At 51.4% G+C, this 24,296-nt stretch overlaps 22 non-coding genes across 22 annotated transcripts; 9 read left to right on the top strand and 13 right to left on the bottom strand.

Moving 5' to 3' along the window:
* Nucleotides 1–127: 127 nt before the first annotated feature.
* TRNAD-GUC (transfer RNA aspartic acid (anticodon GUC)) lies at nt 128–199 on the top strand. The gene has a single exon. It is a non-coding gene; the product is annotated as a tRNA-Asp (tRNA).
* Nucleotides 200–973: 774 nt separating this feature from the next.
* TRNAL-AAG (transfer RNA leucine (anticodon AAG)) lies at nt 974–1,055 on the bottom strand. The gene has a single exon. It is a non-coding gene; the product is annotated as a tRNA-Leu (tRNA).
* A 541-nt stretch (nt 1,056–1,596) lies between these two features.
* On the top strand, nt 1,597–1,668 carry TRNAD-GUC (transfer RNA aspartic acid (anticodon GUC)). Its single transcript has one exon. It is a non-coding gene; the product is annotated as a tRNA-Asp (tRNA).
* A 774-nt stretch (nt 1,669–2,442) lies between these two features.
* TRNAL-AAG (transfer RNA leucine (anticodon AAG)) lies at nt 2,443–2,524 on the bottom strand. The gene has a single exon. It is a non-coding gene; the product is annotated as a tRNA-Leu (tRNA).
* A 541-nt stretch (nt 2,525–3,065) lies between these two features.
* On the top strand, nt 3,066–3,137 carry TRNAD-GUC (transfer RNA aspartic acid (anticodon GUC)). The gene has a single exon. It is a non-coding gene; the product is annotated as a tRNA-Asp (tRNA).
* Nucleotides 3,138–3,911: 774 nt separating this feature from the next.
* Nucleotides 3,912–3,993, bottom strand: TRNAL-AAG (transfer RNA leucine (anticodon AAG)). The gene has a single exon. It is a non-coding gene; the product is annotated as a tRNA-Leu (tRNA).
* Nucleotides 3,994–4,533: 540 nt separating this feature from the next.
* Nucleotides 4,534–4,605, top strand: TRNAD-GUC (transfer RNA aspartic acid (anticodon GUC)). The gene has a single exon. It is a non-coding gene; the product is annotated as a tRNA-Asp (tRNA).
* A 774-nt stretch (nt 4,606–5,379) lies between these two features.
* TRNAL-AAG (transfer RNA leucine (anticodon AAG)) lies at nt 5,380–5,461 on the bottom strand. The gene has a single exon. It is a non-coding gene; the product is annotated as a tRNA-Leu (tRNA).
* A 541-nt stretch (nt 5,462–6,002) lies between these two features.
* On the top strand, nt 6,003–6,074 carry TRNAD-GUC (transfer RNA aspartic acid (anticodon GUC)). The gene has a single exon. It is a non-coding gene; the product is annotated as a tRNA-Asp (tRNA).
* Nucleotides 6,075–6,848: 774 nt separating this feature from the next.
* TRNAL-AAG (transfer RNA leucine (anticodon AAG)) lies at nt 6,849–6,930 on the bottom strand. Its single transcript has one exon. It is a non-coding gene; the product is annotated as a tRNA-Leu (tRNA).
* A 541-nt stretch (nt 6,931–7,471) lies between these two features.
* Nucleotides 7,472–7,543, top strand: TRNAD-GUC (transfer RNA aspartic acid (anticodon GUC)). The gene has a single exon. It is a non-coding gene; the product is annotated as a tRNA-Asp (tRNA).
* Nucleotides 7,544–8,317: 774 nt separating this feature from the next.
* On the bottom strand, nt 8,318–8,399 carry TRNAL-AAG (transfer RNA leucine (anticodon AAG)). The gene has a single exon. It is a non-coding gene; the product is annotated as a tRNA-Leu (tRNA).
* A 1,376-nt stretch (nt 8,400–9,775) lies between these two features.
* TRNAL-AAG (transfer RNA leucine (anticodon AAG)) lies at nt 9,776–9,857 on the bottom strand. The gene has a single exon. It is a non-coding gene; the product is annotated as a tRNA-Leu (tRNA).
* A 1,384-nt stretch (nt 9,858–11,241) lies between these two features.
* TRNAL-AAG (transfer RNA leucine (anticodon AAG)) lies at nt 11,242–11,323 on the bottom strand. The gene has a single exon. It is a non-coding gene; the product is annotated as a tRNA-Leu (tRNA).
* A 541-nt stretch (nt 11,324–11,864) lies between these two features.
* On the top strand, nt 11,865–11,936 carry TRNAD-GUC (transfer RNA aspartic acid (anticodon GUC)). The gene has a single exon. It is a non-coding gene; the product is annotated as a tRNA-Asp (tRNA).
* Nucleotides 11,937–12,710: 774 nt separating this feature from the next.
* On the bottom strand, nt 12,711–12,792 carry TRNAL-AAG (transfer RNA leucine (anticodon AAG)). The gene has a single exon. It is a non-coding gene; the product is annotated as a tRNA-Leu (tRNA).
* Nucleotides 12,793–13,333: 541 nt separating this feature from the next.
* Nucleotides 13,334–13,405, top strand: TRNAD-GUC (transfer RNA aspartic acid (anticodon GUC)). Its single transcript has one exon. It is a non-coding gene; the product is annotated as a tRNA-Asp (tRNA).
* Nucleotides 13,406–14,179: 774 nt separating this feature from the next.
* TRNAL-AAG (transfer RNA leucine (anticodon AAG)) lies at nt 14,180–14,261 on the bottom strand. Its single transcript has one exon. It is a non-coding gene; the product is annotated as a tRNA-Leu (tRNA).
* Nucleotides 14,262–14,802: 541 nt separating this feature from the next.
* TRNAD-GUC (transfer RNA aspartic acid (anticodon GUC)) lies at nt 14,803–14,874 on the top strand. Its single transcript has one exon. It is a non-coding gene; the product is annotated as a tRNA-Asp (tRNA).
* Nucleotides 14,875–15,648: 774 nt separating this feature from the next.
* On the bottom strand, nt 15,649–15,730 carry TRNAL-AAG (transfer RNA leucine (anticodon AAG)). The gene has a single exon. It is a non-coding gene; the product is annotated as a tRNA-Leu (tRNA).
* A 4,286-nt stretch (nt 15,731–20,016) lies between these two features.
* TRNAL-AAG (transfer RNA leucine (anticodon AAG)) lies at nt 20,017–20,098 on the bottom strand. Its single transcript has one exon. It is a non-coding gene; the product is annotated as a tRNA-Leu (tRNA).
* A 2,854-nt stretch (nt 20,099–22,952) lies between these two features.
* TRNAL-AAG (transfer RNA leucine (anticodon AAG)) lies at nt 22,953–23,034 on the bottom strand. Its single transcript has one exon. It is a non-coding gene; the product is annotated as a tRNA-Leu (tRNA).
* Nucleotides 23,035–24,296: the final 1,262 nt, after the last annotated feature.

Genomic DNA, 24,296 nt, shown 5'->3' with positions numbered 1-24,296 from the left:
AAGAAAGAAATTAGCCTTAGATCGGGCAAGCCGTTTGACGGGGGAAAATGAGACCCCCCTAGGCCAGCTAGGTGGTCGCTGGATGCTGTGCAGACATCAGCAGCTGTTCATTTCATGCCCTCACGTCTCCTCGTTAGTATAGTGGTCAGTATCCCCGCCTGTCACGCGGGAGACCGGGGTTCAATTCCCCGACGGGGAGGTTAAACCGTTTCTGGATTTTTTTTAGTTCTTGACAAATATTCTTGAAGATTAGGCTGAGTCAAGTAGGGAATGGGTGCCAAGAACTGACTCTTTAAGAAAAAAGCACCGGCAACGCTAGTCATCGTACAATATTTGTGCACAATTGCTTACATTAGGCGGCCGGTCCACTTTATTGAGTCCCCCTCAGCACCATTTAGTGCTCCTGTTGTCTGCGAAGTCCAAATTGTAACCCTGAATCAGTTCCTCTTCTGACCCTTTGTATCATGTTACATGACGAGTAATGATCACCTGTTAGCTTTATCCCTAATTATAACTCTCACTCTTTCCCTGCATCTAACCCTAGCTCTAATCCCATCATTAACCTCGGTCCGGGCACACGCGTGAACCCCTACTCTCATCTCAGCCTCTCCTGGTGATACATCACACCTGGGATCGTTTGCTCCCTGTGGGCTGTGGGAAATTTGCTACCAGCACGCCCTGGAAGTGGGGCTCATTCCGCTGCAACGGGAGGTCTTCCCCGGACGCGTCACAGCTCAACGCAAGAGCTCCTGGGTTTCGAAGGCTCTTGCAGCAAGCCTTCACAAAGCAGCAGGGAGCGCCGTTCCAGGTGGGAAACTTGAGACTGGATGTCCAGAAAAGCAAGACGTCAGAAGCGAAACCTTTTTCCTGCAGGGTGTGGCATACCATCCGCTTGCTCATTGCGACAGAGGTGGCACTAATGAAGGAAGAGGTCAACGTTACGTTCTTCTTTAAAATGCAAGGCCAGGAAAAGTGGCAGCGGTGGGATTTGAACCCACGCCTCCGAAGAGACTGGAGCCTTAATCCAGCGCCTTAGACCGCTCGGCCACGCTACCTCCCTGCTAGTCGCCGAAAGCGGAACTTGACCCGTTGCCCGGCCCGCTTTAGTGCTTTGCCTTTTCTCCTTGGAAAGTCTGGAGACAGGCAGTGGAAGGGCAGGCAAACTGTCAGGTGCGCAGAGGAGGGGAGACCATGAGGCAAGGTGGGAGATGGGGGCAAGAAGTGAGAAAAAAACTAATCGCAAGCTAGGGCAGGATTCGGAAAGTGAAGCCGAAAAGGGGCTTAGCATGCAGCCCAGGGGTTTCTTTGACTGTCCTAAGCCCACAGGGACTTTGCCGTCCTCAGCTCATGAGACTTGAGATGGGTAGCTTGATTTGCTGAGGAAATGCGGGATGACAGATTCAACTCTGGAGTCAAACATAGCCCGGAACTATCGCCTTAAACTGAGTTTTAAGCCTGGTGCCGATAAAAAGAAAGAAATTAGCCTTAGATCGGGCAAGCCGTTTGACGGGGGAAAATGAGACCCCCCTAGGCCAGCTAGGTGGTCGCTGGATGCTGTGCAGACATCAGCAGCTGTTCATTTCATGCCCTCACGTCTCCTCGTTAGTATAGTGGTCAGTATCCCCGCCTGTCACGCGGGAGACCGGGGTTCAATTCCCCGACGGGGAGGTTAAACCTTTTCTGGATTTTTTTTAGTTCTTGACAAATATTCTTGAAGATTAGGCTGAGTCAAGTAGGGAATGGGTGCCAAGAACTGACTCTTTAAGAAAAAAGCACCGGCAACGCTAGTCATCGTACAATATTTGTGCACAATTGCTTACATTAGGCGGCCGGTCCACTTTATTGAGTCCCCCTCAGCACCATTTAGTGCTCCTGTTGTCTGCGAAGTCCAAATTGTAACCCTGAATCAGTTCCTCTTCTGACCCTTTGTATCATGTTACATGACGAGTAATGATCACCTGTTAGCTTTATCCCTAATTATAACTCTCACTCTTTCCCTGCATCTAACCCTAGCTCTAATCCCATCATTAACCTCGGTCCGGGCACACGCGTGAACCCCTACTCTCATCTCAGCCTCTCCTGGTGATACATCACACCTGGGATCGTTTGCTCCCTGTGGGCTGTGGGAAATTTGCTACCAGCACGCCCTGGAAGTGGGGCTCATTCCGCTGCAACGGGAGGTCTTCCCAGGACGCGTCACAGCTCAACGCAAGAGCTCCTGGGTTTCGAAGGCTCTTGCAGCAAGCCTTCACAAAGCAGCAGGGAGCGCCGTTCCAGATGGGAAACTTGAGACTGGATGTCCAGAAAAGCAAGACGTCAGAAGCGAAACCTTTTTCCTGCAGGGTGTGGCATACCATCCGCTTGCTCATTGCGACAGAGGTGGCACTAATGAAGGAAGAGGTCAACGTTACGTTCTTCTTTAAAATGCAAGGCCAGGAAAAGTGGCAGCGGTGGGATTTGAACCCACGCCTCCGAAGAGACTGGAGCCTTAATCCAGCGCCTTAGACCGCTCGGCCACGCTACCTCCCTGCTAGTCGCCGAAAGCGGAACTTGACCCGTTGCCCGGCCCGCTTTAGTGCTTTGCCTTTTCTCCTTGGAAAGTCTGGAGACAGGCAGTGGAAGGGCAGGCAAACTGTCAGGTGCGCAGAGGAGGGGAGACCATGAGGCAAGGTGGGAGATGGGGGCAAGAAGTGAGAAAAAAACTAATCGCAAGCTAGGGCAGGATTCGGAAAGTGAAGCCGAAAAGGGGCTTAGCATGCAGCCCAGGGGTTTCTTTGACTGTCCTAAGCCCACAGGGACTTTGCCGTCCTCAGCTCATGAGACTTGAGATGGGTAGCTTGATTTGCTGAGGAAATGCGGGATGACAGATTCAACTCTGGAGTCAAACATAGCCCGGAACTATCGCCTTAAACTGAGTTTTAAGCCTGGTGCCGATAAAAAGAAAGAAATTAGCCTTAGATCGGGCAAGCCGTTTGACGGGGGAAAATGAGACCCCCCTAGGCCAGCTAGGTGGTCGCTGGATGCTGTGCAGACATCAGCAGCTGTTCATTTCATGCCCTCACGTCTCCTCGTTAGTATAGTGGTCAGTATCCCCGCCTGTCACGCGGGAGACCGGGGTTCAATTCCCCGACGGGGAGGTTAAACCGTTTCTGGATTTTTTTTAGTTCTTGACAAATATTCTTGAAGATTAGGCTGAGTCAAGTAGGGAATGGGTGCCAAGAACTGACTCTTTAAGAAAAAAGCACCGGCAACGCTAGTCATCGTACAATATTTGTGCACAATTGCTTACATTAGGCGGCCGGTCCACTTTATTGAGTCCCCCTCAGCACCATTTAGTGCTCCTGTTGTCTGCGAAGTCCAAATTGTAACCCTGAATCAGTTCCTCTTCTGACCCTTTGTATCATGTTACATGACGAGTAATGATCACCTGTTAGCTTTATCCCTAATTATAACTCTCACTCTTTCCCTGCATCTAACCCTAGCTCTAATCCCATCATTAACCTCGGTCCGGGCACACGCGTGAACCCCTACTCTCATCTCAGCCTCTCCTGGTGATACATCACACCTGGGATCGTTTGCTCCCTGTGGGCTGTGGGAAATTTGCTACCAGCACGCCCTGGAAGTGGGGCTCATTCCGCTGCAACGGGAGGTCTTCCCAGGACGCGTCACAGCTCAACGCAAGAGCTCCTGGGTTTCGAAGGCTCTTGCAGCAAGCCTTCACAAAGCAGCAGGGAGCGCCGTTCCAGATGGGAAACTTGAGACTGGATGTCCAGAAAAGCAAGACGTCAGAAGCGAAACCTTTTTCCTGCAGGGTGTGGCATACCATCCGCTTGCTCATTGCGACAGAGGTGGCACTAATGAAGGAAGAGGTCAACGTTACGTTCTTCTTTAAAATGCAAGGCCAGGAAAAGTGGCAGCGGTGGGATTTGAACCCACGCCTCCGAAGAGACTGGAGCCTTAATCCAGCGCCTTAGACCGCTCGGCCACGCTACCTCCCTGCTAGTCGCCGAAAGCGGAACTTGACCCGTTGCCCGGCCCGCTTTAGTGCTTTGCCTTTTCTCCTTGGAAAGTCTGGAGACAGGCAGTGGAAGGGCAGGCAAACTGTCAGGTGCGCAGAGGAGGGGAGACCATGAGGCAAGGTGGGAGATGGGGGCAAGAAGTGAGAAAAAAACTAATCGCAAGCTAGGGCAGGATTCGGAAAGTGAAGCCGAAAAGGGGCTTAGCATGCAGCCCAGGGTTTTCTTTGACTGTCCTAAGCCCACAGGGACTTTGCCGTCCTCAGCTCATGAGACTTGAGATGGGTAGCTTGATTTGCTGAGGAAATGCGGGATGACAGATTCAACTCTGGAGTCAAACATAGCCCGGAACTATCGCCTTAAACTGAGTTTTAAGCCTGGTGCCGATAAAAAGAAAGAAATTAGCCTTAGATCGGGCAAGCCGTTTGACGGGGGAAAATGAGACCCCCTAGGCCAGCTAGGTGGTCGCTGGATGCTGTGCAAACATCAGCAGCTGTTCATTTCATGCCCTCACGTCTCCTCGTTAGTATAGTGGTCAGTATCCCCGCCTGTCACGCGGGAGACCGGGGTTCAATTCCCCGACGGGGAGGTTAAACCTTTTCTGGATTTGTTTTAGTTCTTGACAAATATTCTTGAAGATTAGGCTGAGTCAAGTAGGGAATGGGTGCCAAGAACTGACTCTTTAAGAAAAAAGCACCGGCAACGCTAGTCATCGTACAATATTTGTGCACAATTGCTTACATTAGGCGGCCGGTCCACTTTATTGAGTCCCCCTCAGCACCATTTAGTGCACCTGTTGTCTGCGAAGTCCAAATTGTAACCCTGAATCAGTTCCTCTTCTGACCCTTTGTATCATGTTACATGACGAGTAATGATCACCTGTTAGCTTTATCCCTAATTATAACTCTCACTCTTTCCCTGCATCTAACCCTAGCTCTAATCCCATCATTAACCTCGGTCCGGGCACACGCGTGAACCCCTACTCTCATCTCAGCCTCTCCTGGTGATACATCACACCTGGGATCGTTTGCTCCCTGTGGGCTGTGGGAAATTTGCTACCAGCACGCCCTGGAAGTGGGGCTCATTCCGCTGCAACGGGAGGTCTTCCCAGGACGCGTCACAGCTCAACGCAAGAGCTCCTGGGTTTCGAAGGCTCTTGCAGCAAGCCTTCACAAAGCAGCAGGGAGCGCCGTTCCAGATGGGAAACTTGAGACTGGATGTCCAGAAAAGCAAGACGTCAGAAGCGAAACCTTTTTCCTGCAGGGTGTGGCATACCATCCGCTTGCTCATTGCGACAGAGGTGGCACTAATGAAGGAAGAGGTCAACGTTACGTTCTTCTTTAAAATGCAAGGCCAGGAAAAGTGGCAGCGGTGGGATTTGAACCCACGCCTCCGAAGAGACTGGAGCCTTAATCCAGCGCCTTAGACCGCTCGGCCACGCTACCTCCCTGCTAGTCGCCGAAAGCGGAACTTGACCCGTTGCCCGGCCCGCTTTAGTGCTTTGCCTTTTCTCCTTGGAAAGTCTGGAGACAGGCAGTGGAAGGGCAGGCAAACTGTCAGGTGCGCAGAGGAGGGGAGACCATGAGGCAAGGTGGGAGATGGGGGCAAGAAGTGAGAAAAAAACTAATCGCAAGCTAGGGCAGGATTCGGAAAGTGAAGCCGAAAAGGGGCTTAGCATGCAGCCCAGGGGTTTCTTTGACTGTCCTAAGCCCACAGGGACTTTGCCGTCCTCAGCTCATGAGACTTGAGATGGGTAGCTTGATTTGCTGAGGAAATGCGGGATGACAGATTCAACTCTGGAGTCAAACATAGCCCGGAACTATCGCCTTAAACTGAGTTTTAAGCCTGGTGCCGATAAAAAGAAAGAAATTAGCCTTAGATCGGGCAAGCCGTTTGACGGGGGAAAATGAGACCCCCCTAGGCCAGCTAGGTGGTCGCTGGATGCTGTGCAGACATCAGCAGCTGTTCATTTCATGCCCTCACGTCTCCTCGTTAGTATAGTGGTCAGTATCCCCGCCTGTCACGCGGGAGACCGGGGTTCAATTCCCCGACGGGGAGGTTAAACCTTTTCTGGATTTTTTTTAGTTCTTGACAAATATTCTTGAAGATTAGGCTGAGTCAAGTAGGGAATGGGTGCCAAGAACTGACTCTTTAAGAAAAAAGCACCGGCAACGCTAGTCATCGTACAATATTTGTGCACAATTGCTTACATTAGGCGGCCGGTCCACTTTATTGAGTCCCCCTCAGCACCATTTAGTGCTCCTGTTGTCTGCGAAGTCCAAATTGTAACCCTGAATCAGTTCCTCTTCTGACCCTTTGTATCATGTTACATGACGAGTAATGATCACCTGTTAGCTTTATCCCTAATTATAACTCTCACTCTTTCCCTGCATCTAACCCTAGCTCTAATCCCATCATTAACCTCGGTCCGGGCACACGCGTGAACCCCTACTCTCATCTCAGCCTCTCCTGGTGATACATCACACCTGGGATCGTTTGCTCCCTGTGGGCTGTGGGAAATTTGCTACCAGCACGCCCTGGAAGTGGGGCTCATTCCGCTGCAACGGGAGGTCTTCCCCGGACGCGTCACAGCTCAACGCAAGAGCTCCTGGGTTTCGAAGGCTCTTGCAGCAAGCCTTCACAAAGCAGCAGGGAGCGCCGTTCCAGGTGGGAAACTTGAGACTGGATGTCCAGAAAAGCAAGACGTCAGAAGCGAAACCTTTTTCCTGCAGGGTGTGGCATACCATCCGCTTGCTCATTGCGACAGAGGTGGCACTAATGAAGGAAGAGGTCAACGTTACGTTCTTCTTTAAAATGCAAGGCCAGGAAAAGTGGCAGCGGTGGGATTTGAACCCACGCCTCCGAAGAGACTGGAGCCTTAATCCAGCGCCTTAGACCGCTCGGCCACGCTACCTCCCTGCTAGTCGCCGAAAGCGGAACTTGACCCGTTGCCCGGCCCGCTTTAGTGCTTTGCCTTTTCTCCTTGGAAAGTCTGGAGACAGGCAGTGGAAGGGCAGGCAAACTGTCAGGTGCGCAGAGGAGGGGAGACCATGAGGCAAGGTGGGAGATGGGGGCAAGAAGTGAGAAAAAAACTAATCGCAAGCTAGGGCAGGATTCGGAAAGTGAAGCCGAAAAGGGGCTTAGCATGCAGCCCAGGGGTTTCTTTGACTGTCCTAAGCCCACAGGGACTTTGCCGTCCTCAGCTCATGAGACTTGAGATGGGTAGCTTGATTTGCTGAGGAAATGCGGGATGACAGATTCAACTCTGGAGTCAAACATAGCCCGGAACTATCGCCTTAAACTGAGTTTTAAGCCTGGTGCCGATAAAAAGAAAGAAATTAGCCTTAGATCGGGCAAGCCGTTTGACGGGGGAAAATGAGACCCCCCTAGGCCAGCTAGGTGGTCGCTGGATGCTGTGCAGACATCAGCAGCTGTTCATTTCATGCCCTCACGTCTCCTCGTTAGTATAGTGGTCAGTATCCCCGCCTGTCACGCGGGAGACCGGGGTTCAATTCCCCGACGGGGAGGTTAAACCGTTTCTGGATTTTTTTTAGTTCTTGACAAATATTCTTGAAGATTAGGCTGAGTCAAGTAGGGAATGGGTGCCAAGAACTGACTCTTTAAGAAAAAAGCACCGGCAACGCTAGTCATCGTACAATATTTGTGCACAATTGCTTACATTAGGCGGCCGGTCCACTTTATTGAGTCCCCCTGAGCACCATTTAGTGCTCCTGTTGTCTGCGAAGTCCAAATTGTAACCCTGAATCAGTTCCTCTTCTGACCCTTTGTATCATGTTACATGACGAGTAATGATCACCTGTTAGCTTTATCCCTAATTATAACTCTCACTCTTTCCCTGCATCTAACCCTAGCTCTAATCCCATCATTAACCTCGGTCCGGGCACACGCGTGAACCCCTACTCTCATCTCAGCCTCTCCTGGTGATACATCACACCTGGGATCGTTTGCTCCCTGTGGGCTGTGGGAAATTTGCTACCAGCACGCCCTGGAAGTGGGGCTCATTCCGCTGCAACGGGAGGTCTTCCCAGGACGCGTCACAGCTCAACGCAAGAGCTCCTGGGTTTCGAAGGCTCTTGCAGCAAGCCTTCACAAAGCAGCAGGGAGCGCCGTTCCAGATGGGAAACTTGAGACTGGATGTCCAGAAAAGCAAGACGTCAGAAGCGAAACCTTTTTCCTGCAGGGTGTGGCATACCATCCGCTTGCTCATTGCGACAGAGGTGGCACTAATGAAGGAAGAGGTCAACGTTACGTTCTTCTTTAAAATGCAAGGCCAGGAAAAGTGGCAGCGGTGGGATTTGAACCCACGCCTCCGAAGAGACTGGAGCCTTAATCCAGCGCCTTAGACCGCTCGGCCACGCTACCTCCCTGCTAGTCGCCGAAAGCGGAACTTGACCCGTTGCCCGGCCCGCTTTAGTGCTTTGCCTTTTCTCCTTGGAAAGTCTGGAGACAGGCAGTGGAAGGGCAGGCAAACTGTCAGGTGCGCAGAGGAGGGGAGACCATGAGGCAAGGTGGGAGATGGGGGCAAGAAGTGAGAAAAAAACTAATCGCAAGCTAGGGCAGGATTCGGAAAGTGAAGCCGAAAAGGGGCTTAGCATGCAGCCCAGGGGTTTCTTTGACTGTCCTAAGCCCACAGGGACTTTGCCGTCCTCAGCTCATGAGACTTGAGATGGGTAGCTTGATTTGCTGAGGAAATGCGGGATGACAGATTCAACTCTGGAGTCAAACATAGCCCGGAACTATCGCCTTAAACTGAGTTTTAAGCCTGGTGCCGATAAAAAGAAAGAAATTAGCCTTAGATCGGGCAAGCCGTTTGACGGGGGAAAATGAGACCCCCCTAGGCCAGCTAGGTGGTCGCTGGATGCTGTGCAGACATCAGCAGCTGTTCATTTCATGCCCTCACGTCTCCTCGTTAGTATAGTGGTCAGTATCCCCGCCAGACCGGGGTTCAATTCCCCGACGGGGAGGTTAAACCTTTTCTGGATTTTTTTTAGTTCTTGACAAATATTCTTGAAGATTAGGCTGAGTCAAGTAGGGAATGGGTGCCAAGAACTGACTCTTTAAGAAAAAAGCACCGGCAACGCTAGTCATCGTACAATATTTGTGCACAATTGCTTACATTAGGCGGCCGGTCCACTTTATTGAGTCCCCCTCAGCACCATTTAGTGCTCCTGTTGTCTGCGAAGTCCAAATTGTAACCCTGAATCAGTTCCTCTTCTGACCCTTTGTATCATGTTACATGACGAGTAATGATCACCTGTTAGCTTTATCCCTAATTATAACTCTCACTCTTTCCCTGCATCTAACCCTAGCTCTAATCCCATCATTAACCTCGGTCCGGGCACACGCGTGAACCCCTACTCTCATCTCAGCCTCTCCTGGTGATACATCACACCTGGGATCGTTTGCTCCCTGTGGGCTGTGGGAAATTTGCTACCAGCACGCCCTGGAAGTGGGGCTCATTCCGCTGCAACGGGAGGTCTTCCCAGGACGCGTCACAGCTCAACGCAAGAGCTCCTGGGTTTCGAAGGCTCTTGCAGCAAGCCTTCACAAAGCAGCAGGGAGCGCCGTTCCAGATGGGAAACTTGAGACTGGATGTCCAGAAAAGCAAGACGTCAGAAGCGAAACCTTTTTCCTGCAGGGTGTGGCATACCATCCGCTTGCTCATTGCGACAGAGGTGGCACTAATGAAGGAAGAGGTCAACGTTACGTTCTTCTTTAAAATGCAAGGCCAGGAAAAGTGGCAGCGGTGGGATTTGAACCCACGCCTCCGAAGAGACTGGAGCCTTAATCCAGCGCCTTAGACCGCTCGGCCACGCTACCTCCCTGCTAGTCGCCGAAAGCGGAACTTGACCCGTTGCCCGGCCCGCTTTAGTGCTTTGCCTTTTCTCCTTGGAAAGTCTGGAGACAGGCAGTGGAAGGGCAGGCAAACTGTCAGGTGCGCAGAGGAGGGGAGACCATGAGGCAAGGTGGGAGATGGGGGCAAGAAGTGAGAAAAAAACTAATCGCAAGCTAGGGCAGGATTCGGAAAGTGAAGCCGAAAAGGGGCTTAGCATGCAGCCCAGGGGTTTCTTTGACTGTCCTAAGCCCACAGGGACTTTGCCGTCCTCAGCTCATGAGACTTGAGATGGGTAGCTTGATTTGCTGAGGAAATGCGGGATGACAGATTCAACTCTGGAGTCAAACATAGCCCGGAACTATCGCCTTAAACTGAGTTTTAAGCCTGGTGCCGATAAAAAGAAAGAAATTAGCCTTAGATCGGGCAAGCCGTTTGACGGGGGAAAATGAGACCCCCCTAGGCCAGCTAGGTGGTCGCTGGATGCTGTGCAGACATCAGCAGCTGTTCATTTCATGCCCTCACGTCTCCTCGTTAGTATAGTGGTCAGTATCCCCGCCTGTCACGCGGGAGACCGTTCAATTCCCCGACGGGGAGGTTAAACCTTTTCTGGATTTTTTTTAGTTCTTGACAAATATTCTTGAAGATTAGGCTGAGTCAAGTAGGGAATGGGTGCCAAGAACTGACTCTTTAAGAAAAAAGCACCGGCAACGCTAGTCATCGTACAATATTTGTGCACAATTGCTTACATTAGGCGGCCGGTCCACTTTATTGAGTCCCCCTCAGCACCATTTAGTGCTCCTGTTGTCTGCGAAGTCCAAATTGTAACCCTGAATCAGTTCCTCTTCTGACCCTTTGTATCATGTTACATGACGAGTAATGATCACCTGTTAGCTTTATCCCTAATTATAACTCTCACTCTTTCCCTGCATCTAACCCTAGCTCTAATCCCATCATTAACCTCGGTCCGGGCACACGCGTGAACCCCTACTCTCATCTCAGCCTCTCCTGGTGATACATCACACCTGGGATCGTTTGCTCCCTGTGGGCTGTGGGAAATTTGCTACCAGCACGCCCTGGAAGTGGGGCTCATTCCGCTGCAACGGGAGGTCTTCCCAGGACGCGTCACAGCTCAACGCAAGAGCTCCTGGGTTTCGAAGGCTCTTGCAGCAAGCCTTCACAAAGCAGCAGGGAGCGCCGTTCCAGATGGGAAACTTGAGACTGGATGTCCAGAAAAGCAAGACGTCAGAAGCGAAACCTTTTTCCTGCAGGGTGTGGCATACCATCCGCTTGCTCATTGCGACAGAGGTGGCACTAATGAAGGAAGAGGTCAACGTTACGTTCTTCTTTAAAATGCAAGGCCAGGAAAAGTGGCAGCGGTGGGATTTGAACCCACGCCTCCGAAGAGACTGGAGCCTTAATCCAGCGCCTTAGACCGCTCGGCCACGCTACCTCCCTGCTAGTCGCCGAAAGCGGAACTTGACCCGTTGCCCGGCCCGCTTTAGTGCTTTGCCTTTTCTCCTTGTAAAGTCTGGAGACAGGCAGTGGAAGGGCAGGCAAACTGTCAGGTGCGCAGAGGAGGGGAGACCATGAGGCAAGGTGGGAGATGGGTGCAAGAAGTGAGAAAAAAACTAATCGCAAGCTAGGGCAGGATTCGGAAAGTGAAGCCGAAAAGGGGCTTAGCATGCAGCCCAGGGGTTTCTTTGACTGTCCTAAGCCCACAGGGACTTTGCCGTCCTCAGCTCATGAGACTTGAGATGGGTAGCTTGATTTGCTGAGGAAATGCGGGATGACAGATTCAACTCTGGAGTCAAACATAGCCCGGAACTATCGCCTTAAACTGAGTTTTAAGCCTGGTGCCGATAAAAAGAAAGAAATTAGCCTTAGATCGGGCAAGCCGTTTGACGGGGGAAAATGAGACCCCCCTAGGCCAGCTAGGTGGTCGCTGGATGCTGTGCAGACATCAGCAGCTGTTCATTTCATGCCCTCACGTCTCCTCGTTAGTATAGTGGTCAGTATCCCCGCCTGTCACGCGGGAGACCGGGGTTCAATTCCCCGACGGGGAGGTTAAACCGTTTCTGGATTTTTTTTAGTTCTTGACAAATATTCTTGAAGATTAGGCTGAGTCAAGTAGGGAATGGGTGCCAAGAACTGACTCTTTAAGAAAAAAGCACCGGCAACGCTAGTCATCGTACAATATTTGTGCACAATTGCTTACATTAGGCGGCCGGTCCACTTTATTGAGTCCCCCTCAGCACCATTTAGTGCTCCTGTTGTCTGCGAAGTCCAAATTGTAACCCTGAATCAGTTCCTCTTCTGACCCTTTGTATCATGTTACATGACGAGTAATGATCACCTGTTAGCTTTATCCCTAATTATAACTCTCACTCTTTCCCTGCATCTAACCCTAGCTCTAATCCCATCATTAACCTCGGTCCGGGCACACGCGTGAACCCCTACTCTCATCTCAGCCTCTCCTGGTGATACATCACACCTGGGATCGTTTGCTCCCTGTGGGCTGTGGGAAATTTGCTACCAGCACGCCCTGGAAGTGGGGCTCATTCCGCTGCAACGGGAGGTCTTCCCAGGACGCGTCACAGCTCAACGCAAGAGCTCCTGGGTTTCGAAGGCTCTTGCAGCAAGCCTTCACAAAGCAGCAGGGAGCGCCGTTCCAGATGGGAAACTTGAGACTGGATGTCCAGAAAAGCAAGACGTCAGAAGCGAAACCTTTTTCCTGCAGGGTGTGGCATACCATCCGCTTGCTCATTGCGACAGAGGTGGCACTAATGAAGGAAGAGGTCAACGTTACGTTCTTCTTTAAAATGCAAGGCCAGGAAAAGTGGCAGCGGTGGGATTTGAACCCACGCCTCCGAAGAGACTGGAGCCTTAATCCAGCGCCTTAGACCGCTCGGCCACGCTACCTCCCTGCTAGTCGCCGAAAGCGGAACTTGACCCGTTGCCCGGCCCGCTTTAGTGCTTTGCCTTTTCTCCTTGGAAAGTCTGGAGACAGGCAGTGGAAGGGCAGGCAAACTGTCAGGTGCGCAGAGGAGGGGAGACCATGAGGCAAGGTGGGAGATGGGGGCAAGAAGTGAGAAAAAAACTAATCGCAAGCTAGGGCAGGATTCGGAAAGTGAAGCCGAAAAGGGGCTTAGCATGCAGCCCAGGGGTTTCTTTGACTGTCCTAAGCCCACAGGGACTTTGCCGTCCTCAGCTCATGAGACTTGAGATGGGTAGCTTGATTTGCTGAGGAAATGCGGGATGACAGATTCAACTCTGGAGTCAAACATAGCCCGGAACTATCGCCTTAAACTGAGTTTTAAGCCTGGTGCCGATAAAAAGAAAGAAATTAGCCTTAGATCGGGCAAGCCGTTTGACGGGGGAAAATGAGACCCCCCTAGGCCAGCTAGGTGGTCGCTGGATGCTGTGCAGACATCAGCAGCTGTTCATTTCATGCCCTCACGTCTCCTCGTTAGTATAGTGGTCAGTATCCCCGCCTGTCACGCGGGAGACCGGGGTTCAATTCCCCGACGGGGAGGTTAAACCGTTTCTGGATTTTTTTTAGTTCTTGACAAATATTCTTGAAGATTAGGCTGAGTCAAGTAGGGAATGGGTGCCAAGAACTGACTCTTTAAGAAAAAAGCACCGGCAACGCTAGTCATCGTACAATATTTGTGCACAATTGCTTACATTAGGCGGCCGGTCCACTTTATTGAGTCCCCCTGAGCACCATTTAGTGCTCCTGTTGTCTGCGAAGTCCAAATTGTAACCCTGAATCAGTTCCTCTTCTGACCCTTTGTATCATGTTACATGACGAGTAATGATCACCTGTTAGCTTTATCCCTAATTATAACTCTCACTCTTTCCCTGCATCTAACCCTAGCTCTAATCCCATCATTAACCTCGGTCCGGGCACACGCGTGAACCCCTACTCTCATCTCAGCCTCTCCTGGTGATACATCACACCTGGGATCGTTTGCTCCCTGTGGGCTGTGGGAAATTTGCTACCAGCACGCCCTGGAAGTGGGGCTCATTCCGCTGCAACGGGAGGTCTTCCCAGGACGCGTCACAGCTCAACGCAAGAGCTCCTGGGTTTCGAAGGCTCTTGCAGCAAGCCTTCACAAAGCAGCAGGGAGCGCCGTTCCAGATGGGAAACTTGAGACTGGATGTCCAGAAAAGCAAGACGTCAGAAGCGAAACCTTTTTCCTGCAGGGTGTGGCATACCATCCGCTTGCTCATTGCGACAGAGGTGGCACTAATGAAGGAAGAGGTCAACGTTACGTTCTTCTTTAAAATGCAAGGCCAGGAAAAGTGGCAGCGGTGGGATTTGAACCCACGCCTCCGAAGAGACTGGAGCCTTAATCCAGCGCCTTAGACCGCTCGGCCACGCTACCTCCCTGCTAGTCGCCGAAAGCGGAACTTGACCCGTTGCCCGGCCCGCTTTAGTGCTTTGCCTTTTCTCCTTGGAAAGTCTGGAGACAGGCAGTGGAAGGGCAGGCAAACTGTCAGGTGCGCAGAGGAGGGGAGACCATGAGGCAAGGTGGGAGATGGGGGCAAGAAGTGAGAAAAAAACTAATCGCAAGCTAGGGCAGGATTCGGAAAGTGAAGCCGAAAAGGGGCTTAGCATGCAGCCCAGGGGTTTCTTTGACTGTCCTAAGCCCACAGGGACTTTGCCGTCCTCAGCTCATGAGACTTGAGATGGGTAGCTTGATTTGCTGAGGAAATGCGGGATGACAGATTCAACTCTGGAGTCAAACATAGCCCGGAACTATCGCCTTAAACTGAGTTTTAAGCCTGGTGCCGATAAAAAGAAAGAAATTAGCCTTAGATCGGGCAAGCCGTTTGACGGGGGAAAATGAGACCCCCCTAGGCCAGCTAGGTGGTCGCTGGATGCTGTGCAGACATCAGCAGCTGTTCATTTCATGCCCTCACGTCTCCTCGTTAGTATAGTGGTCAGTATCCCCGCCTGTCACGCGGGAGACCGGGGTTCAATTCCCCGACGGGGAGGTTAAACCTTTTCTGGATTTTTTTTAGTTCTTGACAAATATTCTTGAAGATTAGGCTGAGTCAAGTAGGGAATGGGTGCCAAGAACTGACTCTTTAAGAAAAAAGCACCGGCAACGCTAGTCATCGTACAATATTTGTGCACAATTGCTTACATTAGGCGGCCGGTCCACTTTATTGAGTCCCCCTCAGCACCATTTAGTGCTCCTGTTGTCTGCGAAGTCCAAATTGTAACCCTGAATCAGTTCCTCTTCTGACCCTTTGTATCATGTTACATGACGAGTAATGATCACCTGTTAGCTTTATCCCTAATTATAACTCTCACTCTTTCCCTGCATCTAACCCTAGCTCTAATCCCATCATTAACCTCGGTCCGGGCACACGCGTGAACCCCTACTCTCATCTCAGCCTCTCCTGGTGATACATCACACCTGGGATCGTTTGCTCCCTGTGGGCTGTGGGAAATTTGCTACCAGCACGCCCTGGAAGTGGGGCTCATTCCGCTGCAACGGGAGGTCTTCCCAGGACGCGTCACAGCTCAACGCAAGAGCTCCTGGGTTTCGAAGGCTCTTGCAGCAAGCCTTCACAAAGCAGCAGGGAGCGCCGTTCCAGATGGGAAACTTGAGACTGGATGTCCAGAAAAGCAAGACGTCAGAAGCGAAACCTTTTTCCTGCAGGGTGTGGCATACCATCCGCTTGCTCATTGCGACAGAGGTGGCACTAATGAAGGAAGAGGTCAACGTTACGTTCTTCTTTAAAATGCAAGGCCAGGAAAAGTGGCAGCGGTGGGATTTGAACCCACGCCTCCGAAGAGACTGGAGCCTTAATCCAGCGCCTTAGACCGCTCGGCCACGCTACCTCCCTGCTAGTCGCCGAAAGCGGAACTTGACCCGTTGCCCGGCCCGCTTTAGTGCTTTGCCTTTTCTCCTTGGAAAGTCTGGAGACAGGCAGTGGAAGGGCAGGCAAACTGTCAGGTGCGCAGAGGAGGGGAGACCATGAGGCAAGGTGGGAGATGGGGGCAAGAAGTGAGAAAAAAACTAATCGCAAGCTAGGGCAGGATTCGGAAAGTGAAGCCGAAAAGGGGCTTAGCATGCAGCCCAGGGGTTTCTTTGACTGTCCTAAGCCCACAGGGACTTTGCCGTCCTCAGCTCATGAGACTTGAGATGGGTAGCTTGATTTGCTGAGGAAATGCGGGATGACAGATTCAACTCTGGAGTCAAACTTAGCCCGGAACTATCGCCTTAAACTGAGTTTTAAGCCTGGTGCCGATAAAAAGAAAGAAATTAGCCTTAGATCGGGCAAGCCGTTTGACGGGGGAAAATGAGACCCCCTAGGCCAGCTAGGTGGTCGCTGGATGCTGTGCAGACATCAGCAGCTGTTCATTTCATGCCCTCACGTCTCCTCGTTAGTATAGTGGTCAGTATCCCCGCCTGTCACGCGGGAGACCGGGGCTCAATTCCCCGACGGGGAGGTTAAACCTTTTCTGGATTTTTTTTAGTTCTTGACAAATATTCTTGAAGATTAGGCTGAGTCAAGTAGGGAATGGGTGCCAAGAACTGACTCTTTAAGAAAAAAGCACCGGCAACGCTAGTCATCGTACAATATTTGTGCACAATTGCTTACATTAGGCGGCCGGTCCACTTTATTGAGTCCCCCTCAGCACCATTTAGTGCTCCTGTTGTCTGCGAAGTCCAAATTGTAACCCTGAATCAGTTCCTCTTCTGACCCTTTGTATCATGTTACATGACGAGTAATGATCACCTGTTAGCTTTATCCCTAATTATAACTCTCACTCTTTCCCTGCATCTAACCCTAGCTCTAATCCCATCATTAACCTCGGTCCGGGCACACGCGTGAACCCTTACTCTCATCTCAGCCTCTCCTGGTGATACATCACACCTGGGATCGTTTGCTCCCTGTGGGCTGTGGGAAATTTGCTACCAGCACGCCCTGGAAGTGGGGCTCATTCCGCTGCAACGGGAGGTCTTCCCAGGACGCGTCACAGCTCAACGCAAGAGCTCCTGGGTTTCGAAGGCTCTTGCAGCAAGCCTTCACAAAGCAGCAGGGAGCGCCGTTCCAGATGGGAAACTTGAGACTGGATGTCCAGAAAAGCAAGACGTCAGAAGCGAAACCTTTTTCCTGCAGGGTGTGGCATACCATCCGCTTGCTCATTGCGACAGAGGTGGCACTAATGAAGGAAGAGGTCAACGTTACGTTCTTCTTTAAAATGCAAGGCCAGGAAAAGTGGCAGCGGTGGGATTTGAACCCACGCCTCCGAAGAGACTGGAGCCTTAATCCAGCACCTTAGACCGCTCGGCCACGCTACCTCCCTGCTAGTCGCCGAAAGCGGAACTTGACCCGTTGCCCGGCCCGCTTTAGTGCTTTGCCTTTTCTCCTTGGAAAGTCTGGAGACAGGCAGTGGAAGGGCAGGCAAACTGTCAGGTGCGCAGAGGAGGGGAGACCATGAGGCAAGGGGGGAGATGGGGGCAAGAAGTGAGAAAAAAACTAATCGCAAGCTAGGGCAGGATTCGGAAAGTGAAGCCGAAAAGGGGCTTAGCATGCAGCCCAGGGGTTTCTTTGACTGTCCTAAGCCCACAGGGACTTTGCCGTCCTCAGCTCATGAGACTTGAGATGGGTAGCTTGATTTGCTGAGGAAATGCGGGATGACAGATTCAACTCTGGAGTCAAACATAGCCCGGAACTATCGCCTTAAACTGAGTTTTAAGCCTGGTGCCGATAAAAAGAAAGAAATTAGCCTTAGATCGGGCAAGCCGTTTGACGGGGGAAAATGAGACCCCCTAGGCCATCTAGGTGGTCGCTGGATGCTGTGCAGACATCAGCAGCTGTTCATTTCATGCCCTCACGTCTCCTCGTTAGTATAGTGGTCAGTATCCCCGCCTGTCACGCGGGAGACCGGGGAGGTTAAACCTTTTCTGGATTTTTTTTAGTTCTTGACAAATATTCTTGAAGATTAGGCTGAGTCAAGTAGGGAATGGGTGCCAAGAACTGACTCTTTAAGAAAAAAGCACCGGCAACGCTAGTCATCGTACAATATTTGTGCACAATTGCTTACATTAGGCGGCCGTTCCACTTTATTGAGTCCCCCTCAGCACCATTTAGTGCTCCTGTTGTCTGCGAAGTCCAAATTGTAACCCTGAATCAGTTCCTCTTCTGACCCTTTGTATCATGTTACATGACGAGTAATGATCACCTGTTAGCTTTATCCCTAATTATAACTCTCACTCTTTCCCTGCATCTAACCCTAGCTCTAATCCCATCATTAACCTCGGTCCGGGCACACGCGTGAACCCTTACTCTCATCTCAGCCTCTCCTGGTGATACATCACACCTGGGATCGTTTGCTCCCTGTGGGCTGTGGGAAATTTGCTACCAGCACGCCCTGGAAGTGGGGCTCATTCCGCTGCAACGGGAGGTCTTCCCAGGACGCGTCACAGCTCAACGCAAGAGCTCCTGGGTTTCGAAGGCTCTTGCAGCAAGCCTTCACAAAGCAGCAGGGAGCGCCGTTCCAGATGGGAAACTTGAGACTGGATGTCCAGAAAAGCAAGACGTCAGAAGCGAAACCTTTTTCCTGCAGGGTGTGGCATACCATCCGCTTGCTCATTGCGACAGAGCTGGCACTAATGAAGGAAGAGGTCAACGTTACGTTCTTCTTTAAAATGCAAGGCCAGGAAAAGTGGCAGCGGTGGGATTTGAACCCACGCCTCCGAAGAGACTGGAGCCTTAATCCAGCACCTTAGACCGCTCGGCCACGCTACCTCCCTGCTAGTCGCCGAAAGCGGAACTTGACCCGTTGCCCGGCCCGCTTTAGTGCTTTGCCTTTTCTCCTTGGAAAGTCTGGAGACAGGCAGTGGAAGGGCAGGCAAACTGTCAGGTGCGCAGAGGAGGGGAGACCATGAGGCAAGGTGGGAGTTGGGGGCAAGAAGTGAGAAAAAAACTAATCGCAAGCTAGGGCAGGATTCGGAAAGTGAAGCCGAAAAGGGGCTTAGCATGCAGCCCAGGGGTTTCTTTGACTGTCCTAAGCCCACAGGGACTTTGCCGTCCTCAGCTCATGAGACTTGAGATGGGTAGCTTGATTTGCTGAGGAAATGCGGGATGACAGATTCAACTCTGGAGTCAAACATAGCCCGGAACTATCGCCTTAAACTGAGTTTTAAGCCTGGTGCCGATAAAAAGAAAGAAATTAGCCTTAGATCGGGCAAGCCGTTTGACGGGGGAAAATGAGACCCCCTAGGCCATCTAGGTGGTCGCTGGATGCTGTGCAGACATCAGCAGCTGTTCATTTCATGCCCTCACGTCTCCTCGTTAGTATAGTGGTCAGTATCCCCGCCTGTCACGCGGGAGACCGGGGAGGTTAAACCTTTTCTGGATTTTTTTTAGTTCTTGACAAATATTCTTGAAGATTAGGCTGAGTCAAGTAGGGAATGGGTGCCAAGAACTGACTCTTTAAGAAAAAAGCACCGGCAACGCTAGTCATCGTACAATATTTGTGCACAATTGCTTACATTAGGCGGCCGGTCCACTTTATTGAGTCCCCCTCAGCACCATTTAGTGCTCCTGTTGTCTGCGAAGTCCAAATTGTAACCCTGAATCAGTTCCTCTTCTGACCCTTTGTATCATGTTACATGACGAGTAATGATCACCTGTTAGCTTTATCCCTAATTATAACTCTCACTCTTTCCCTGCATCTAACCCTAGCTCTAATCCCATCATTAACCTCGGTCCGGGCACACGCGTGAACCCTTACTCTCATCTCAGCCTCTCCTGGTGATACATCACACCTGGGATCGTTTGCTCCCTGTGGGCTGTGGGAAATTTGCTACCAGCACGCCCTGGAAGTGGGGCTCATTCCGCTGCAACGGGAGGTCTTCCCAGGACGCGTCACAGCTCAACGCAAGAGCTCCTGGGTTTCGAAGGCTCTTGCAGCAAGCCTTCACAAAGCAGCAGGGAGCGCCGTTCCAGATGGGAAACTTGAGACTGGATGTCCAGAAAAGCAAGACGTCAGAAGCGAAACCTTTTTCCTGCAGGGTGTGGCATACCATCCGCTTGCTCATTGCGACAGAGGTGGCACTAATGAAGGAAGAGGTCAACGTTACGTTCTTCTTTAAAATGCAAGGCCAGGAAAAGTGGCAGCGGTGGGATTTGAACCCACGCCTCCGAAGAGACTGGAGCCTTAATCCAGCGCCTTAGACCGCTCGGCCACGCTACCTCCCTGCTAGTTGCCGAAAGCGGAACTTGACCCGTTGCCCGGCCCGCTTTAGTGCTTTGCCTTTTCTCCTTGGAAAGTCTGGAGACAGGCAGTGGAAGGGCAGGCAAACTGTCAGGTGCGCAGAGGAGGGGAGACCATGAGGCAAGGTGGGAGATGGGGGCAAGAAGTGAGAAAAAAACTAATCGCAAGCTAGGGCAGGATTCGGAAAGTGAAGCCGAAAAGGGGCTTAGCATGCAGCCCAGGGGTTTCTTTGACTGTCCTAAGCCCACAGGGACTTTGCCGTCCTCAGCTCATGAGACTTGAGATGGGTAGCTTGATTTGCTGAGGAAATGCGGGATGACAGATTCAACTCTGGAGTCAAACATAGCCCGGAACTATCGCCTTAAACTGAGTTTTAAGCCTGGTGCCGATAAAAAGAAAGAAATTAGCCTTAGATCGGGCAAGCCGTTTGACGGGGGAAAATGAGACCCCCTAGGCCATCTAGGTGGTCGCTGGATGCTGTGCAGACATCAGCAGCTGTTCATTTCATGCCCTCACGTCTCCTCGTTAGTATAGTGGTCAGTATCCCCGCCTGTCACGCGGGAGACCGGGGTTCAATTCCCTGACGGGGAGGTTAAACCTTTTCTGGATTTTTTTTAGTTCTTGACAAATATTCTTGAAGATTAGGCTGAGTCAAGTAGGGAATGGGTGCCAAGAACTGACTCTTTAAGAAAAAAGCACCGGCAACGCTAGTCATCGTACAATATTTGTGCACAATTGCTTACATTAGGCGGCCGGTCCACTTTATTGAGTCCCCCTCAGCACCATTTAGTGCTCCTGTTGTCTGCGAAGTCCAAATTGTAACCCTGAATCAGTTCCTCTTCTGACCCTTTGTATCATGTTACATGACGAGTAATGATCACCTGTTAGCTTTATCCCTAATTATAACTCTCACTCTTTCCCTGCATCTAACCCTAGCTCTAATCCCATCATTAACCTCGGTCCGGGCACACGCGTGAACCCTTACTCTCATCTCAGCCTCTCCTGGTGATACATCACACCTGGGATCGTTTGCTCCCTGTGGGCTGTGGGAAATTTGCTACCAGCACGCCCTGGAAGTGGGGCTCATTCCGCTGCAACGGGAGGTCTTCCCAGGACGCGTCACAGCTCAACGCAAGAGCTCCTGGGTTTCGAAGGCTCTTGCAGCAAGCCTTCACAAAGCAGCAGGGAGCGCCGTTCCAGATGGGAAACTTGAGACTGGATGTCCAGAAAAGCAAGACGTCAGAAGCGAAACCTTTTTCCTGCAGGGTGTGGCATACCATCCGCTTGCTCATTGCGACAGAGCTGGCACTAATGAAGGAAGAGGTCAACGTTACGTTCTTCTTTAAAATGCAAGGCCAGGAAAAGTGGCAGCGGTGGGATTTGAACCCACGCCTCCGAAGAGACTGGAGCCTTAATCCAGCACCTTAGACCGCTCGGCCACGCTACCTCCCTGCTAGTCGCCGAAAGCGGAACTTGACCCGTTGCCCGGCCCGCTTTAGTGCTTTGCCTTTTCTCCTTGGAAAGTCTGGAGACAGGCAGTGGAAGGGCAGGCAAACTGTCAGGTGCGCAGAGGAGGGGAGACCATGAGGCAAGGTGGGAGTTGGGGGCAAGAAGTGAGAAAAAAACTAATCGCAAGCTAGGGCAGGATTCGGAAAGTGAAGCCGAAAAGGGGCTTAGCATGCAGCCCAGGGGTTTCTTTGACTGTCCTAAGCCCACAGGGACTTTGCCGTCCTCAGCTCATGAGACTTGAGATGGGTAGCTTGATTTGCTGAGGAAATGCGGGATGACAGATTCAACTCTGGAGTCAAACATAGCCCGGAACTATCGCCTTAAACTGAGTTTTAAGCCTGGTGCCGATAAAAAGAAAGAAATTAGCCTTAGATCGGGCAAGCCGTTTGACGGGGGAAAATGAGACCCCCTAGGCCATCTAGGTGGTCGCTGGATGCTGTGCAGACATCAGCAGCTGTTCATTTCATGCCCTCACGTCTCCTCGTTAGTATAGTGGTCAGTATCCCCGCCTGTCACGCGGGAGACCGGGGTTCAATTCCCTGACGGGGAGGTTAAACCTTTTCTGGATTTTTTTTAGTTCTTGACAAATATTCTTGAAGATTAGGCTGAGTCAAGTAGGGAATGGGTGCCAAGAACTGACTCTTTAAGAAAAAAGCACCGGCAACGCTAGTCATCGTACAATATTTGTGCACAATTGCTTACATTAGGCGGCCGGTCCACTTTATTGAGTCCCCCTCAGCACCATTTAGTGCTCCTGTTGTCTGCGAAGTCCAAATTGTAACCCTGAATCAGTTCCTCTTCTGACCCTTTGTATCATGTTACATGACGAGTAATGATCACCTGTTAGCTTTATCCCTAATTATAACTCTCACTCTTTCCCTGCATCTAACCCTAGCTCTAATCCCATCATTAACCTCGGTCCGGGCACACGCGTGAACCCTTACTCTCATCTCAGCCTCTCCTGGTGATACATCACACCTGGGATCGTTTGCTCCCTGTGGGCTGTGGGAAATTTGCTACCAGCACGCCCTGGAAGTGGGGCTCATTCCGCTGCAACGGGAGGTCTTCCCAGGACGCGTCACAGCTCAACGCAAGAGCTCCTGGGTTTCGAAGGCTCTTGCAGCAAGTCTTCACAAAGCAGCAGGGAGCGCCGTTCCAGATGGGAAACTTGAGACTGGATGTCCAGAAAAGCAAGACGTCAGAAGCGAAACCTTTTTCCTGCAGGGTGTGGCATACCATCCGCTTGCTCATTGCGACAGAGGTGGCACTAATGAAGGAAGAGGTCAACGTTACGTTCTTCTTTAAAATGCAAGGCCAGGAAAAGTGGCAGCGGTGGGATTTGAACCCACGCCTCCGAAGAGACTGGAGCCTTAATCCAGCGCCTTAGACCGCTCGGCCACGCTACCTCCCTGCTAGTCGCCGAAAGCGGAACTTGACCCGTTGCCCGGCCCGCTTTAGTGCTTTGCCTTTTCTCCTTGGAAAGTCTGGAGACAGGCAGTGGAAGGGCAGGCAAACTGTCAGGTGCGCAGAGGAGGGGAGACCATGAGGCAAGGTGGGAGATGGGGGCAAGAAGTGAGAAAAAAACTAATCGCAAGCTAGGGCAGGATTCGGAAAGTGAAGCCGAAAAGGGGCTTAGCATGCAGCCCAGGGGTTTCTTTGACTGTCCTAAGCCCACAGGGACTTTGCCGTCCTCAGCTCATGAGACTTGAGATGGGTAGCTTGATTTGCTGAGGAAATGCGGGATGACAGATTCAACTCTGGAGTCAAACATAGCCCGGAACTATCGCCTTAAACTGAGTTTTAAGCCTGGTGCCGATAAAAAGAAAGAAATTAGCCTTAGATCGGGCAAGCCGTTTGACGGGGGAAAATGAGACCCCCTAGGCCATCTAGGTGGTCGCTGGATGCTGTGCAGACATCAGCAGCTGTTCATTTCATGCCCTCACGTCTCCTCGTTAGTATAGTGGTCAGTATCCCCGCCTGTCACGCGGGAGACCGGGGTTCCCCGACGGGGAGGTTAAACCTTTTCTGGATTTTTTTTAGTTCTTGACAAATATTCTTGAAGATTAGGCTGAGTCAAGTAGGGAATGGGTGCCAAGAACTGACTCTTTAAGAAAAAAGCACCGGCAACGCTAGTCATCGTACAATATTTGTGCACAATTGCTTACATTAGGCGGCCGGTCCACTTTATTGAGTCCCCCTCAGCACCATTTAGTGCTCCTGTTGTCTGCGAAGTCCAAATTGTAACCCTGAATCAGTTCCTCTTCTGACCCTTTGTATCATGTTACATGACGAGTAATGATCACCTGTTAGCTTTATCCCTAATTATAACTCTCACTCTTTCCCTGCATCTAACCCTAGCTCTAATCCCATCATTAACCTCGGTCCGGGCACACGCGTGAACCCTTACTCTCATCTCAGCCTCTCCTGGTGATACATCACACCTGGGATCGTTTGCTCCCTGTGGGCTGTGGGAAATTTGCTACCAGCACGCCCTGGAAGTGGGGCTCATTCCGCTGCAACGGGAGGTCTTCCCAGGACGCGTCACAGCTCAACGCAAGAGCTCCTGGGTTTCGAAGGCTCTTGCAGCAAGTCTTCACAAAGCAGCAGGGAGCGCCGTTCCAGATGGGAAACTTGAGACTGGATGTCCAGAAAAGCAAGACGTCAGAAG

Source organism: Ambystoma mexicanum, unplaced genomic scaffold (assembly GCF_040938575.1).
Source record: "Ambystoma mexicanum isolate Mex_15411 unplaced genomic scaffold, UKY_AmexF1_1 Mex_scaf20, whole genome shotgun sequence".
Taxonomy (NCBI): domain Eukaryota; kingdom Metazoa; phylum Chordata; class Amphibia; order Caudata; family Ambystomatidae; genus Ambystoma; species Ambystoma mexicanum.
The sequence above is the reverse complement of the archived record's forward strand: the minus strand, read 5'-3'. Positions and strand labels throughout refer to the sequence as shown.